At 45.0% G+C, this 14,781-nt stretch overlaps 1 long non-coding RNA gene and 1 pseudogene across 18 annotated transcripts; one reads left to right on the plus strand and one right to left on the minus strand.

The window, feature by feature from the left end:
• The first annotated feature begins 2,805 nt into the window (after positions 1-2,805).
• On the plus strand, positions 2,806-6,731 carry LOC119361125 (annotated as a pseudogene).
• A 513-nt stretch (positions 6,732-7,244) lies between these two features.
• Positions 7,245-14,775, minus strand: LOC119365505. Of its 18 annotated transcripts, none has more exons than XR_005175581.1 (11): positions 14,360-14,775; positions 14,124-14,169; positions 13,915-13,975; positions 11,841-13,032; positions 11,150-11,211; positions 9,870-10,013; positions 9,676-9,758; positions 9,438-9,517; positions 8,516-8,621; positions 8,209-8,431; positions 7,245-7,753 (listed from the first exon to the last, which is right to left on the minus strand). It is a non-coding gene; the product is annotated as an uncharacterized LOC119365505 (long non-coding RNA). The 18 variants fall into 18 exon arrangements; XR_005175580.1 differs by having other exon boundaries at positions 9,870-10,069; XR_005175577.1 differs by having other exon boundaries at positions 9,870-10,077.
• Between the last annotated feature and the right edge of the window lie 6 nt (positions 14,776-14,781).

The following is a 14,781-nucleotide window of genomic DNA, read 5'->3' on the forward strand; positions in this document are numbered from 1 at the left end:
CTGGGATCGAGAGCTTTTTTGATGCAACCGGCTAGAAATTTTGCTTCAACCAGCATTTGTTTTTGCTGGAACCAGTGATTCTAAAGCTGCGACAACTGAAGCTTTTTTCAGAGCAATGGTGGCCACCGTGGCGAGCCGCTGCAAGCATGGTCGCTGGGCTACCAGAACTGCGGTCTTGGGGGAGGGGGAGGGGTGGGGAGGGGGGTGGAACCTGGGAGGAAGGGCGGCGATCCGGCGAGCGGCAGCAATCTGGTGCATTTAAAGGTCGCTCGTATCCTGATTTGAGATGAGGAGGTGGGGAAGAGAGAGTCGTGCACGCGGGGGATGCGGGAGTGGGACGGGATGCTTCCGATCTAACGGTTTCTACGCATCGCATCGAAATCCTAGGGTTGGACCGGCCCAAAGTTTGGGCCGGCACACCGGCGCCTATTGGTGCCCTATAAGAAATAGTTGACTAGACTTTATGGGTAAATTGGGATCGCCCTGGCCCGTCACCCCATCGAACGGTCGGAAACCATCACTGAGAGCTGCTCACGATTCGTTCAATGGGGGTCCCTAGTGGCAGGATGCCAGATATTAGGGTCTTTTTTCAAGGGTACGTGGGCTTTGGTGCCTAGCTTCCATGCATGCATCAATGTTATGAGCACCCCAGCAGATAAAAAAGGCTTACTTAGGCCAACTCTAGCTGATCCCCTACAACCGGTTAGAGGAGTAAAAATCGTTTTTACTACGCCAATCGGGACCTAGCCGAACTCCTAAAACCCATAAAGGAGGATGACTTTTCCTCCACCTCGTATCTAGCACCTATATTGAGGGCCTGCTCAGCAGCAGCGTGGCTTCCCAAACTCCTCAACTTCTACTCCTCGCTTCGGTTTTCCAGCTTCTCACAACGATGGAAAAACGTTCGGCTGTGTAGCTCCCGCTTCTTATCGCTGGCATGGGTTGACAACCCATTTAGATGGCCTGAAGCCCATTTGAGAGGGAAGGGAGCAAAGCCCGGCTCGGTAGGCATACAACGTCACCTTCTAATTAAAAAATGTATAACAACAGTGATGGAGAGGCTACGGAGGGGAGGTATGAGTTGTTCGGGGGAGAGACCAAGAGAACCGGTACGCATAGCTCACTTGGCGGTGGCAGCACCTCGTAATAATGCTCAACTCCAGCTCCTTTGTTTTCACAGAGCCAGGAAAAGGCAGCTTCCCAAACTCCGTCAAAATTGCACTAAGAGAAAACCAAATTCTCGATTTGACCACCATGAAGTTTGCTCGTTTGGCTCAGCTTCACTGCAGAGTTGATGGAAGTTGAGAGTTGGAGCGTTGCCGAACAGGCCCTTACTGCGGTGGAGTAAAAAATCCCCACCATTCTCTTCACCGCTTTGCCTCTCCTCCTCCCCCATCCCCATCCCCACTGCTGGTGACCCCCCCCCCCTTGACATTCCCCATCGCCCCATCTTCCCACTGGCCGGATTCCGTGGTTGCCGGTCCCCGCCGCCCATCTGCAGAACGAAGCGCGGATCCGACCGCCACAAGAGCCGCACATACTCACGCCACCACCGCCACCCTCGAGTATGACCGGTGGCAGGTCCAGCTGCATGGCATCGCTGCTCGCCACAACTTCCCGTGGGGCGAGGCGCTTCGAGCTCGCACCGACATCGCTGGGGATGGCGTATGCGGTGGTGGCTGGGGAGCACCGGAAGGCGAGGGAGCGCACATCATGGCGGAGGCCGCTGACGAGGAGTGCATGGAGGACCTCCGCTGCCAGTACCCTGAGCTGGTGGAGGCGGAATAGAAGATCTTTGCGGAGCGCACGGTCGATGGGAAGGTCATCGTCCTCTCAGACTACGAGGAGGACTTCAACCTTGAAGAATGGCGGAGGGTCTTCTCCGATGGCGGCGACGGCGGCAGAAAGCCAGACCCCATGGGCGGTGGAATTTCGTGGGCGGATTGGCTCGCGCTCTATAAGGGTGACGATGTTTAGTTTAAGTTTAGCTAGGTTCATGTTTAGTTTTAAGTTCAAGTTCATGTCTAGGTTTAAAAACTAGACTGTGTTTCGACGGATGATTATGTGCATAATGTGTCAGTTGTGAAAAACAAATTCATATTGAATTTATGAAAATTTGCTTTTTACTCCGTTAAATTTAGGAGTCCGGCTAGGTCGGCCAAAATTTAGTGGAGTAAAAACTCTTCACTAAATTTACGCAGCTGTCTTGCAACTCTATTTTTAGGGTACCGGTTAGAGTTGGCCTTATAGGGCACAAAAAACACGCTGACGTCTCTTAACAGAGGCCACCCAAGCGAACAAACATTCCATACACAAGTACTTTATATATCTACAGCTTCCAGGGGCAGATCTAGGGGGTGTGCCGTGGGTGCCATGGCACCCCCTATAAAAATGAAGATAGTTTGTATAATACATTTTATTTTATTTTTTGGACTATTTGTTGGATTTACTATAACGTTTAGGCACAATCATACTATTTTTATGTAATTTCTCTAAGACTTTTTTACCTATATAATGATGTTTGGCACCCCAGTAATTAGATCCTAGGTCCGCCACTGACAGCTTCCATCCTTAGCAAGTTAGCATCGACCTGTGTTAGATTTAAGCACAACGTGGTGTACTTGTCCGAGTAGCATACGAATTCTAATCCTACTTGACGGCTGATGCTATATACTTATACGTGTATTACCTCCTAACTTGTAACATCACCGGGCGTTTCCAGCCAGACTAATCGATCAGCTGTAGCTGCCTCCAGCGAGATCGACGCATCAGGTTTGCACGTCCCTTGCCGGAAAGTCGGTTAAGATGGACGCCGTGGCGACGGCATCTCCCAATGTTTACTCGCTAGACCTCGTGAGTTTCGGGCGCGGGGTCCTCGACCGTGGCCTCGTTTTCCTGGACGCCAGGATCTCTCTCCCGGTCGACACGATCGAGATCCTCCGCATCGATAACTCTATCATTCATAAGAGCGCCGGCGACATCAGGGTGATCGATAGGAGCCACCTGCACCCCTGCCAGGTGGTCGGATCGGCGTCCGACGTCGGCGGCCAGATCGGCATCGTCACCGGCGTTACCACCGTGCTCGACCTGGTGGACTTCGACAAGAGCGGCATGGCGACCAAGGTCATCAAGGGCGTGTCCCCGTCTAGCCTGCGGCGCGTCAGGAGCCTCAACCTTGGCGACTTCGTCGTGTCCGGGCTGTGGCTCGGCCGGGTCGTGGAGGTGTCAATCGACATCGATGTGCTGTTCGATGACGGAGCAGTCTGCAGGGTCATCGACGCCGAGTCCAAGAAGCTGAAAAGAGTGGATGACGACATGGACAGCAACCGCATGTATCGCCAACAAATGAATAGTCACTTCTACCCTGGTGTCCGCGTCACCGCACCAGACCCTTGTTCCCTCTTCAAGGCGGCATTGTGGCTAAATGGCTACTGGAATCTTGACCGTATAGGAGGCACCGTCATCAAGGTGAAAACGTCTACCGTCCTCGTCTGCTGGATTGCGTCGATGCATTGTGGCACAGACAAGGGGCTCATCGATGCATCCGCTCCTCCAGCCTACCAGAATGTCGATGATCTTACGTTCTTTTGTGCCGCATCCAATTGTTGTTGGGGGGTAGTTGATGCCTGCTTTTTTCGTGAACCTACTTCCACCAAAATCGGCGATGCTAATGGGGATGCAGCTTGTGCTCATGATCAAGACGATGAGGAGGAGGAGGAGGAGGTGGAGGGGGAAGATGTGATTGATGATGAGTGTGAAGCACCAACTGCTCATGTGTTATCGTCCACGAGGCAGACGGATGTGTGGTTTTATCAGAAACAATTGAGGAAGGTCTTCTTTCAGGGGCACAGACGGGCGCGACGCCCACAAGTCAGGAGGCATGTTGAGGTGGAGTTTCCCATGGTTGTTGCCAAGACCCACACCTCTGTCGACGTGTTGTGGCAGGACGGCACACGGCAATAAGGTATACGTTCAACGACAGTCATCCCCTTTGGCATAGTAAATGAGCATGAGTTCTTCCCGGGGGAGCAAGTCGTTGGCAATGTTCTTCCAATTGATGCTGCTGGCGATCATAGTAGCATGGCATCTACTATTTTCAACAATCACATTGTTGATGATGGAATTAGATCCGCAATGCGTGTGGGTGTCGTCAGGAGCATGCATTCCAAGGACCAGACTGTTCAACTATCGTGGTTCAAGGCATCGGTGCGCCCTGACAAGGCTAGGCAGGTCGAGTGCGACGATACCGTGAGCGCGTATGACCTGAAAAGGGACTATGACCACTCTGCTTACTACGGAGATATTGTTATTCGCCTCCTACCATCAAGATCACCCAATGACAGAAGGGCACCTTTACGGGGCAACACCGATCTTTCATGGGTGGGACGTGTTATTGACGTTTCTAGTGGGTACATCCAAGTCAAGTGGGGTGATGGTAACATATCAATGGTATGTATTTTCTATTAGTACTCTACGGGTCTCGTTTTCTCGGCTCAACTCTACTTCATTACTTAATTGTTGAATGGATTGGGCGTGTGATGTAGGTATTGCCCAATGAGATCTCTGTCGTCAGGGAGGAGCACTACATGGATCTGTTGACTGAAATGGGCCACTGGGTGGAGGAAGATGGCATCGACGATGCACCAGAAGAACCGGCTGCTGCGGTGAACATGGTATATGCCTATCCTTCTAACACTACCCACTTCGAAAAACAATGGGGACGTGCTTCGGGTTGTACTGACCTGCGGGCACCAAACAAAAACCAACCTGCTAGCTAGACGCATATTTTATACTGAAAATAAAATTATACCTCATACAATTTATACAACATCACTTGAATGTATTCATCTCAATTGATGGCCATATGTGGTCTCTTATTTTAGGACAATGGCCTATGTAATCCAGCCAGCGATAGCGACGTCGAAGGCGGCAACCAGCCAGCGACGAGGACGAGTCTTTTGAGCTTTGCATTTCACTCTTTGCTCCAATTGACCGGTGACATGGTGGCTCGAGGCAAGGGGTACCTGATGAACCGCCCGGTAACACGGTCGTCACCACCAAGCACGGAGTTAGGAGTGGCTGCTAAAGATGATAGCAATGGTGCTGCTGCAACGGAGACCACCAATGCTGCCGTGGCCAGGAATGTTGTGGAGCTGAATGGCGACGGCCACAATTTTGCCGAGCGGACGAAGGCTGGAGGCGCTACCAATTGTTGCAGCAAATCATTGTGCTTTCCACGTTTTGATGTACTGCAGATTACCCCTCCGGATCACCACTACCTTGACACTACGGATGAGGTAACTATAGTTTTATACTCCCTCCGTCCTAAAATTCTTGTCTTAGATTTGTTCAAATACGGATGTATCAAGTCACGTTTTACTATTAGGTACATCCGTATCTAGACAAATCTAAGACAAGAATTTTGGGACGGAGGGAGTATTTGTTTGAGGCACCGACGATAGAACTATATAGTAGTTTTATTATAAATTGAAAGAAGAAAGAAAGCCATTGAGGTTAGAGTGAAGAAAAGTTTACATGCATGCACAAGATGGTTTGTCTATCCTTGGAATCCATCTGCGTAACTATATACTCCCTCCGTCCAAAAATACTTGTCATCAAAATAGATAAAAAGAGATATATCTCGAACTAAAATACGTCTAGATACATCCCCTTTTATTCATTTTGATGACAAGTATTTTCGGACGGAGGAAGTATTACTATAACATTTTTTTATTGCACAACTGTATTCCTTGATTTATAATAATATAAGTAAATGACCACACTACATGTTACAAGTCATCATATGACGATTTTTACTAAATGTAGTGCATGATCATATCATATAGAATACTAATGAATTGTCTTGTGCAAGGGAATGCAGGACGGTAGTCGTGGGAAGAATTGGGCCAAAGCAGTGCAAAAGGAATGGAGAATTTTAGAGAATGACTTACCAGGTATGAGAATGCACGTGGAAATACAAAATGCATGGTTGAAATGAATACCTAACTTTTCAATGTGCAGAAACCATCTATGTGCGAGCGTTCGAGAACCGCATGGATCTGCTCCGGCTGGTGATGGTCGGTGCGAGCGGGACGCCGTACAATGACGGCCTATTTTTCTTCGACTTGCAGCTGCCACCGTCCTATCCGATTGCACCACCGCAAGTGTACTACCACTCCTTCGGTCTACGCCTCAATCCCAACCTCTACGAGTCTGGTACCGTGTGTCTTAGCCTGCTGGGCACATTCGACAGTGAGGGCACCGAGTTATGGTCGCCGGCAACGTCGAGCCTCCTCCAAATCGTTGTCTCCATCCAGGGCCTCGTCCTCAACGCCCAACCATACTACAACGAGGCCGGATATGAGACCTTAGTCGGCAAACCGGAGGGCCATCGCAATGCATTGCCCTACGGTGAGAATGCTTACCTGCTCACCCTTCGGACCATGCTCCATCTTTTGCATCGGCCACCTCAGGGTTTTGAGAAATTAGTCAAGGAACATTTCCGCTGCCGCGGAAGGTTTGTGCTCAGGACATGCAACACGTGGTTGCAAGGATGTGTTGTCGGTGATGCCCATGCAACTGAATCAAGTAGGGAGCAGCCATGCTCGGCTGGGTTAAGGCTTGCACTTGCCAATGTGGTGCCGAGCCTCATCGCTGCCTTCACAGAGACTAGATCGGCAACGCGCCTTGGCGCGAGGGTGCCTATCCGAACGTTTTGGTCAAACGTGTAATGTTAAGTTATTAGTAACTCAATTGCTATTCAGACGATAAAAAGGGCAATGAAAGCATGATATTACCACCATGTATCTAAATGGGACTAACAACGTCTGAATGAACTGGAGCCATAAATAGATGTCAGACAGAACGTAACTAAAAATATTGGTACTCGCTTAACGTTGCAACCTGAGAAACCTCGAAACACCCACCCATGAAGCTATTGCATCACAAAGTATAGACAAATGTTACACTTTGTGTATGTGAGCCAACAGGGTTAATGTCAAGTTGTTGTAAGCTAAACAAAGCATGATTTATCGATGCCAGGAGCTGACTGTAAAATCAATAACTCTAAGTAAGGTAAAGCTAAAACAGAATGAAATGAAGCCATATAAAAAAAACTAAAGGAGATTCATATATAACAGGAAGAATCACCGAAGAACCAGTTGGAAACAAAGATTGTTCACGTGCACAAAACGGGAAATCACCTTGGCGCGAGGGTGCCGGTCCATACGTTTTGGTCAAGCAAGTAATGTTAAGTCAGTACTAATCCAGGTTCAGTATATGTATTCATACAACAACATCCTTAAAATAGATTCATGTCTCACAACTCAGGAAAACACAATCAAAATTTTGTGTTCAATGATGAACTTGCTTGAGAAACAGAACACTTTACCCACCAAAAGTTCATACAAACGCTGACCCTATCACACCATGTATTCTACACATGACAAAAGATAATATGAAAATACCAGATATGCTATAATTGAAGTTGTCAGTTCATGTTGTCTTATAAGCAAAGTCTGTAACCCATCATAATTTGGGCCTCCATGTTTGCAATTACTGCTCCGTAACCCTGATGTGACGGCGCCCCCGGTGCCGGTGCCGGTGAAGATAGACCACGACGATGTTGACATCGTCATGGAAGTGGTACCTTGCCGTCTTCACGACATGTACACTCGCCTCTCTCTTCCTTTTGGCTCTCTTCAAGGCATAGCGCCCTAACCATTCCTGATTTCTTGCTTGGTCCTGTACATGTCTACCATATTGTAGTTCAAGTTTCTGATGTACACATGTTCCAGCCACAAACATGTAACCAAACCACCATCATAAACTGTTTACGTAAACATGGATCAAGTATCTAAAACTTTATTTTTTCAAGGGAAGTATCTACAATCGTCGCTCAAGCAAAGAATTAAGTGATGCAAACTAAAGGGAAACAAGGGTCATATTCTGAAAGAAGTGGTACACAACAAAGGAAAAGATTATATATTTAACATAGATGATTTTTCTCGTAGCTAGGGTAGAGGAGAAATATTATATTTATTTGATTAAGTTTTAGAGAGGGAGTGGGCCATGAATTCTTCAAGCAGAATTCACCAATATATAAAATACAGTTTGAAGGTTTCCCAAGACATTGGTTATCTTGTTGCAAAAACTGGAACAGAGCAAGCACAAACTAAGGTAGAGAAAAAAGAACAATAGATATGCTACCTGCAGGCTGCAGCAGTTGTAGCATGGAGCCGACTGTCAGCATGGATGAGTTCACAGCAGCGGTGCAGGGTAGAAGAGATCCTGGCTCAGGCGGAAGGACCCCGGCGGCGGCGTTAAAAGGATACCATTGGTTGTATGTAGCATCTCAATTCTTCTTTTGTGCTTGCTTTGTTTCGCCCTATTTTTGTTGTTGCTCGCAGAAGCGCGGATTGCCATGCAACGCCTGCAGAAGCAATGGACAAACCAGAATGAATAACCAAGAATGTGAAGGTACACTGCGATGGGCAAGTGGATAAGAATCACTGACCTGTAGTGGCACAAGCCTCTGAATCAAAGAAATTGGCTAGGCAGTGACCAGGATGACAAGAGAGGTGGCGCAGCGGCCTACATCATCCTCATGCTCTGCACAATTCCTACAAAACCATCAACAAGGTCATGAGGCCATGAAACCCAAAATTCTTTTGTCCTGCGAATTGACGGCACCAATAACCATGAAACCTCATTCCTAGAAGAGGATCAACAATTAGAAAGCTAGATCTCAACAACAACAACATAACATATTCTTCCATATCGAAGAAGTTTGTTAATTCTGAATCAATGCTCTTCCAAAATCACTAAATCTCACACAAGAGCACTCATGACAAATCACTAAATCAAATGTGACGTGTTGATCCAACTCAAGACATGTGCAATTGAATCATGGTAACAAAATTATCTTTTCATTTATACATGCAAGGCTCGCCCTATCTATTAGTTGCTTCTTCTGAATCCCCTCCTATCAAGTGCTTTCTCTGAATAAAAACCACTATTATGTTTTCTGCATCATATTGTACGGCACTGAACCAAGCAACTGAAATTAACAATGTAATGAGCCATTGCCCTTTTAGTAAGGTAAATATCCCTACGACTATGACCAATAGCAGGCACCAAAGTAAACATCTATGAAGAACTGTACACACACTAAGAAAGGCACTAAGAAATTGCTAATACAAAAACCAAAATACTGATCCGATCTCGATCTCTAATTACAATTGCAGCACACATTTGACAATATATTTCTACCAAGGATTATCTTTGTTTTGCATAATAAAGTAATTCTACACTTGGAATGTGTCGATACATCACCATATATTTTTTTATGCCAATACAACGGTTCTGAATCCATTCGACAACAAACAATACCTAAAATGCATCAAACCTAAGTAAAATAAATGGGGGAGGGGTGCTACCTGAACACCGAGGAAATCTGCAGCAAACCGAACCACTGCCGGCTGTAAAGGTGAGGCAGAATCAACACCAAGATCTGTACCTGCAAAACAAATTAGGCGGCACACAAACAATAAATCAATTTTTGATCCCCTGTCACGTGCTAAAACTTTCTAAAAGGGTAGGAACATCTATTTGTTGGTGCACCAAATCACTACTAAAATAGCTTGAATAACCGATGGTTCAACCATGTGCAAGTACCTAAGAGTAGGCTGCTTTATCATGGAAGGAGGCATTTCACTGGTAGACACGGCAGGAGCAGCCTGATTTTAGTCGAAGAACACCTGATATGGGACACGGTAACAACAATAAAAGAGGGAACAAATTAGCCATAGCGTACTTGTACTTCCATACACGTACAAAAAGAACACATGAGTAAGGTCCTGGAACTATACTCTAAATAATTCTATAGCTGCACGAAAACTTCCGGTGTCTGGTGTCGTCACCCACCCGGTGAGGCCGCCATGCACCGCACCACCGGCACCGTGGCTTGGTGGCTGCACCTCCTCTTGTTGAGCGAGGAAGAGGCAGAGCACAACCTTTATGAAGAATCAATATTCTCACTTCTCATGCAGGCCAGCAAAAATAAAGGTTCCTATGACACTATAAGTAGGTAAGAAAACAGATGAATCTAAAGTGCAGAAAAAAGAATGTAATACAAATAACTTGAAGAATGGTACTCACTGTATGTTGGGATCTCATTATAGAGGATTAGGATATAAAATATTGTAACTTATAAGAGAGCACCTAATTCAATAAGTATATACATATCAAATTTTGGTAGTACATTAGTATTACACACTATAAATGGATATCTATGTATTTGTAATATTCGAAGACCTTGGTAGTAGTTTTAAATTGTATCAAAACATCTCAATATTTTATTATTATTTTAGGAAAATTTTGTATTTGCGTATTATCAGTTTACAGAATTCAGCATGACCAAATCAGTTTGCAAGGATAGTTATGGATACACCTCCCAGAGGATAATTTGACATGGTGGTGCATCAACATGGTGCGCTAGCGAGGTAATGGAGCGAAATCCATTTGCAATTTTAATAGTGTAAATAAATATCGATAAAACACAAATAGTTTGATTAGGTACCATCTTCTTCAAATGAAGAAAAGAACAGTAGTAATAAAAAGAAAAATGAACAGTCTGGTTCCATATTACCATTATGCATTAAGATTGACATGAATGCAGACGAGCATTTTTTACCATAAATGCAAATGAACATTCAGTTATAAAACATCTGTTTATTCATATGCATCACATGACAAGAACAGGACAAAGAAAGCATTCACCCTGAATAAATCAATCAGAAAGCAGATTTTGCTGATACATGTTTTCTTCTTTCCTCATATAGGTTAAGAAAGAAAGTGATGTATGGGCCGAATCATATCCTAGGCACTGTTTAAATCACATGTGGGACATATATTAGATGACAAAGAAGTACGCTACAGGAAAATAAAGTGACATCCATTTCATAAAAGGCTTTGAACTGTAGGTTTTCCTCCTTTTTCTCAAGTAGGAACCAAAGATGAAAATAACAGACCAAATATTGGATAAACACATGACATACATGGGCCAACTAACTAATGAAGTCGTCTGTTCCCGAAAATAGAAATCTTGAGCCCAAATATCAAAATGTTCAAGAAATTTTTACATAGGTACCTTGGATATAGCTGCCTATTAACAGAAGGAGGCACTGAGAGTAGCCTGGTTATAATATGTGCCTGAAACCTGGAGAGATTAGTTTCCAAATAAAGAGGCAAATAAGGTCATTTCCGGAGGTGTGCGTCAACCAATAACTCAAAAGAAAATTCCCGACAAACAACAATTTATATATCCACCTAGATGATCTTAGCAATTATCAAGTATGCTGATAATATATATCTACAATTCTTGCATTGTTTGCCCCGCAAAAAAGATAATATATATCTACAGCAGAGAGGAATCACCATGCCATCAAATATTTCTATCTATAAAGAAACAACTTCTTAGTGAGGCTTGAAATAAGAATATACCATCATTAATTTGGAGATAATACACCCTGACATGTTTGGACCATTGTTCCCACTATTTCTAAGTATCAATGCTTTTACTTATCTCCTAAATTATCACGTTCTAAGCTAATAGACTCACATACAAAATGGAAGACTGATATTTTAGCTTCAAAAGAAAATTCAATGAGCATAGACTACTGAAACTTATATCTGAATAGCACCACTATTGGTCCATGGCATCTGGCCGCTGCAGCAACACCATTTTTAGCACCAGTGACAGCATCAATTGACATCATAGATAGATAGTTAAGGTTGTTGGCCCAAATATCAAAATGTTCAAGAAATTTTTACATAGGTACCTTGGATATAGCTGCCTATTAACAGAAGGAGGCACTGAGAGTAGCCTGGTTATAATATGTGCCTGAAACCTGGAGAGATTAGTTTCCAAATAAAAAGGCAAATAAGGTCATTTCCGGAGGTGTGCGTCAACCAATAACTCAAAAGAAAATTCCCGACAAACAACAATTTATATATCCACCTAGATGATCTTGGCAATTATCAACTATGCTGATAATATATATCTACAATTCTTGCATTGTTTGCCCCGCAAAAAAGATAATATATATCTACAGCAGAGAGGAATCACCATGCCATCAAATATTTCTATCTATAAAGAAACAACTTCTTAGTGAGGCTTGAAATAAGAATATACCATCATTAATTTGGAGATAATACACCCTGACATGTTTGGACCATTGTTCCCACTATTTCTAAGTATCAATGCTTTTACTTATCTCCTAAATTATCACGTTCTAAGCTAATAGACTCACATACAAAATGGAAGACTGATGTTTTAGCTTCAAAAGAAAATTCAATGAGCATAGACTACTAAAACTTATATCTGAATAGCACCACTATTGGTCCATGGCATCTGGCCGCTGCAGCAACACCATTTTTAGCACCAGTGACAGCATCAATTGACATCATAGATAGATAGTTAAGGTTGTTGGCTTCTTGAGTAAGACCATAGCAGTCCCAGGTCACGTCACCCTCGACAGGAGAAGAGCCGCAGGGCAGCTAATTGACAGCCACTTTATCAGTACGACCTGCGAAACCAAGCACATCGTCTCCAAATTAACCCCAACCCCTGCCAAGGGCCTTGACCTGCTGGTCCTTTTTCTCCACCTTAGTCTTCAGATCCTTTATATTTTGATTCTTCTCAGTGACACTGCTTGAAAGGTACTTCATCTCGGTCTTAATCTTTTGCATTTGAGGGCAATCAAATCCAATACTCATGGTGTCTTGAAGAAGCTCCAAGCACCGAGTAGCAGCATTCTGCATGGCCACAGCAACATCCACAACTGGTTCACCATGGATCTCCATATGCATTGATGCCGCAAACGAGCGCGACTGCGATGGCCATAAGTAAATAGTAGCCCCGACACAACCATGGTAAGATGCGTAGGTCTTGTACTCCACTTAGGGTAAACCAGCTTCAGCAAGAATAGAGTGAAGCACATCCTTTGGCCTAACTGTAACAGAACGCTTCATCTGTCAAAACATGCAAACGGGAAAATTACTCACATGAGATAAATAACATAAAAGGAACGCGAAGATATACCAAACGAGCAAAGGCACAAGCAACACCAAAGGACTGCTCTGGTCCCAGGCAAAAGAATAGAGGAGACAAACGAAGCAAATAAAAAACACAAGTGATTCTACACATCAAGAAAAGCTAAACATAATAATACATACTTGTCCATGGACTCAACATGGCAGAACTAAATTGGCAAACACTCGATACACAGACCTTTATCAAGGACAGGACCAGGACAAGCAGGATTAATGTGCAACACAAATCAGGAAAAACAACCAGAGATCTGTGACAAGTAGTTACTACTCATATAAGTTTCTAAAAAAGGTACGTCATACAACATGCCGATGTAAACAAGCATTTAAAAAAGACATCATCCAAGAATACATGTTTAAGTTCAGTATTAGACTATCAGTCAAATGATGAAAATACGCATTTTACAGTTAATATCATAGAAGACTAACAAATAGCCCCCAAGATAAAGGATATACAATGCATTTATAATTAATTCTTCATCAGTGGACTCTGATTCTTAGATGTCACTCATGTCAGCAAGTGAAGGTCTGAAGGGCTTCAAAATAGATGTGCACGAACATACTACTTTTAGAATATACACATACATAGGAGGTTCAGACTTGAAACATTCATAATATCGAAGATATAAGACTTCAAAGTAACACTCGCCATATCAAAAGCAGCTAAGTAGTCCATGCGCAAGATATAATAATTCTTCAGTGAATGCACACCCTTGTGGCATATAAAGCTCACACATTTCCAGCCCACACAAACAAAAAAGAAGGCTTTGAAAACTGAAGCGACCATGTGGGGGTGCCGCTTACCCAAGCAGCCGATCTCTCGACCATGGATGCCCTGATTGTCGTCCTCATCCCCGGAGGGTGCCTGCAGCTCCAAATATATCGAACAAACAAGTAAGTAATCTGGAGGTGACAGTAGGCAAAGATGAGAGGGAGAGCACGAACCAGTAATCGGTTCCAGCCAAATGTGAACCAGTACTGGTACTTGACAAACAGCAAAGAAATTTTCTTACCCAATCTGCAATGCTAACTCCCAATAGCATTATGGTTTGGCAATCCCTAACATGAAGCATCAAGCATTCAATCAACAGTTCAAACAGCAACAATAATCAAGCAGCAGCAACAGCACATGAACAGCATAGGGAAGCTACTGGCGAGCAACAACAGCAAGAGCATGGCGAACAGGGACAGTAAGCAGCAGCAGTCTACAAACAAATCGATCCAAATAGATGAAAAAGGGTGTGGTTACCTGCTCCAGCTTGCTTGGCGTTGGGAGGAGAGGCTGCGGCACTTGGGGACGGTGGCGGTCGAGTCCAGGCAGCAGCGACAACCCCATCCGACAGCGGCGGTGGTGACAGCAGCGAGCGACGACGACATCCAGATCGAAGGGGGCGAGGCTGAGCCCCCTCGTCCGCGGCCCCGTCCTGGCCGGCTGCGCGTCGTGGCCCCGGAAGACGCGCAGGCGGAGGAAGCGGGAGGAGAGGCGCAGGATCTCGGGCTGGATGCGCGCGATCTCGACGTCGGCGTCGTCCTCCCTTGAGTTAGTAGGAATCGACGTTTCGGGCCGGAGAGAGAGCGAGTGCGGTCCGTGCGCGTCTCCGCGGCAGCGGGCTGGAGTCGATGGAGAGGAGGGAGGTCTCCTGCGGCGGGGCTGGAGTCGAGGGAGGGGAG

Source organism: Triticum dicoccoides, chromosome 2B (genome assembly GCF_002162155.2).
Source record: "Triticum dicoccoides isolate Atlit2015 ecotype Zavitan chromosome 2B, WEW_v2.0, whole genome shotgun sequence".
NCBI lineage: Eukaryota > Viridiplantae > Streptophyta > Magnoliopsida > Poales > Poaceae > Triticum > Triticum dicoccoides.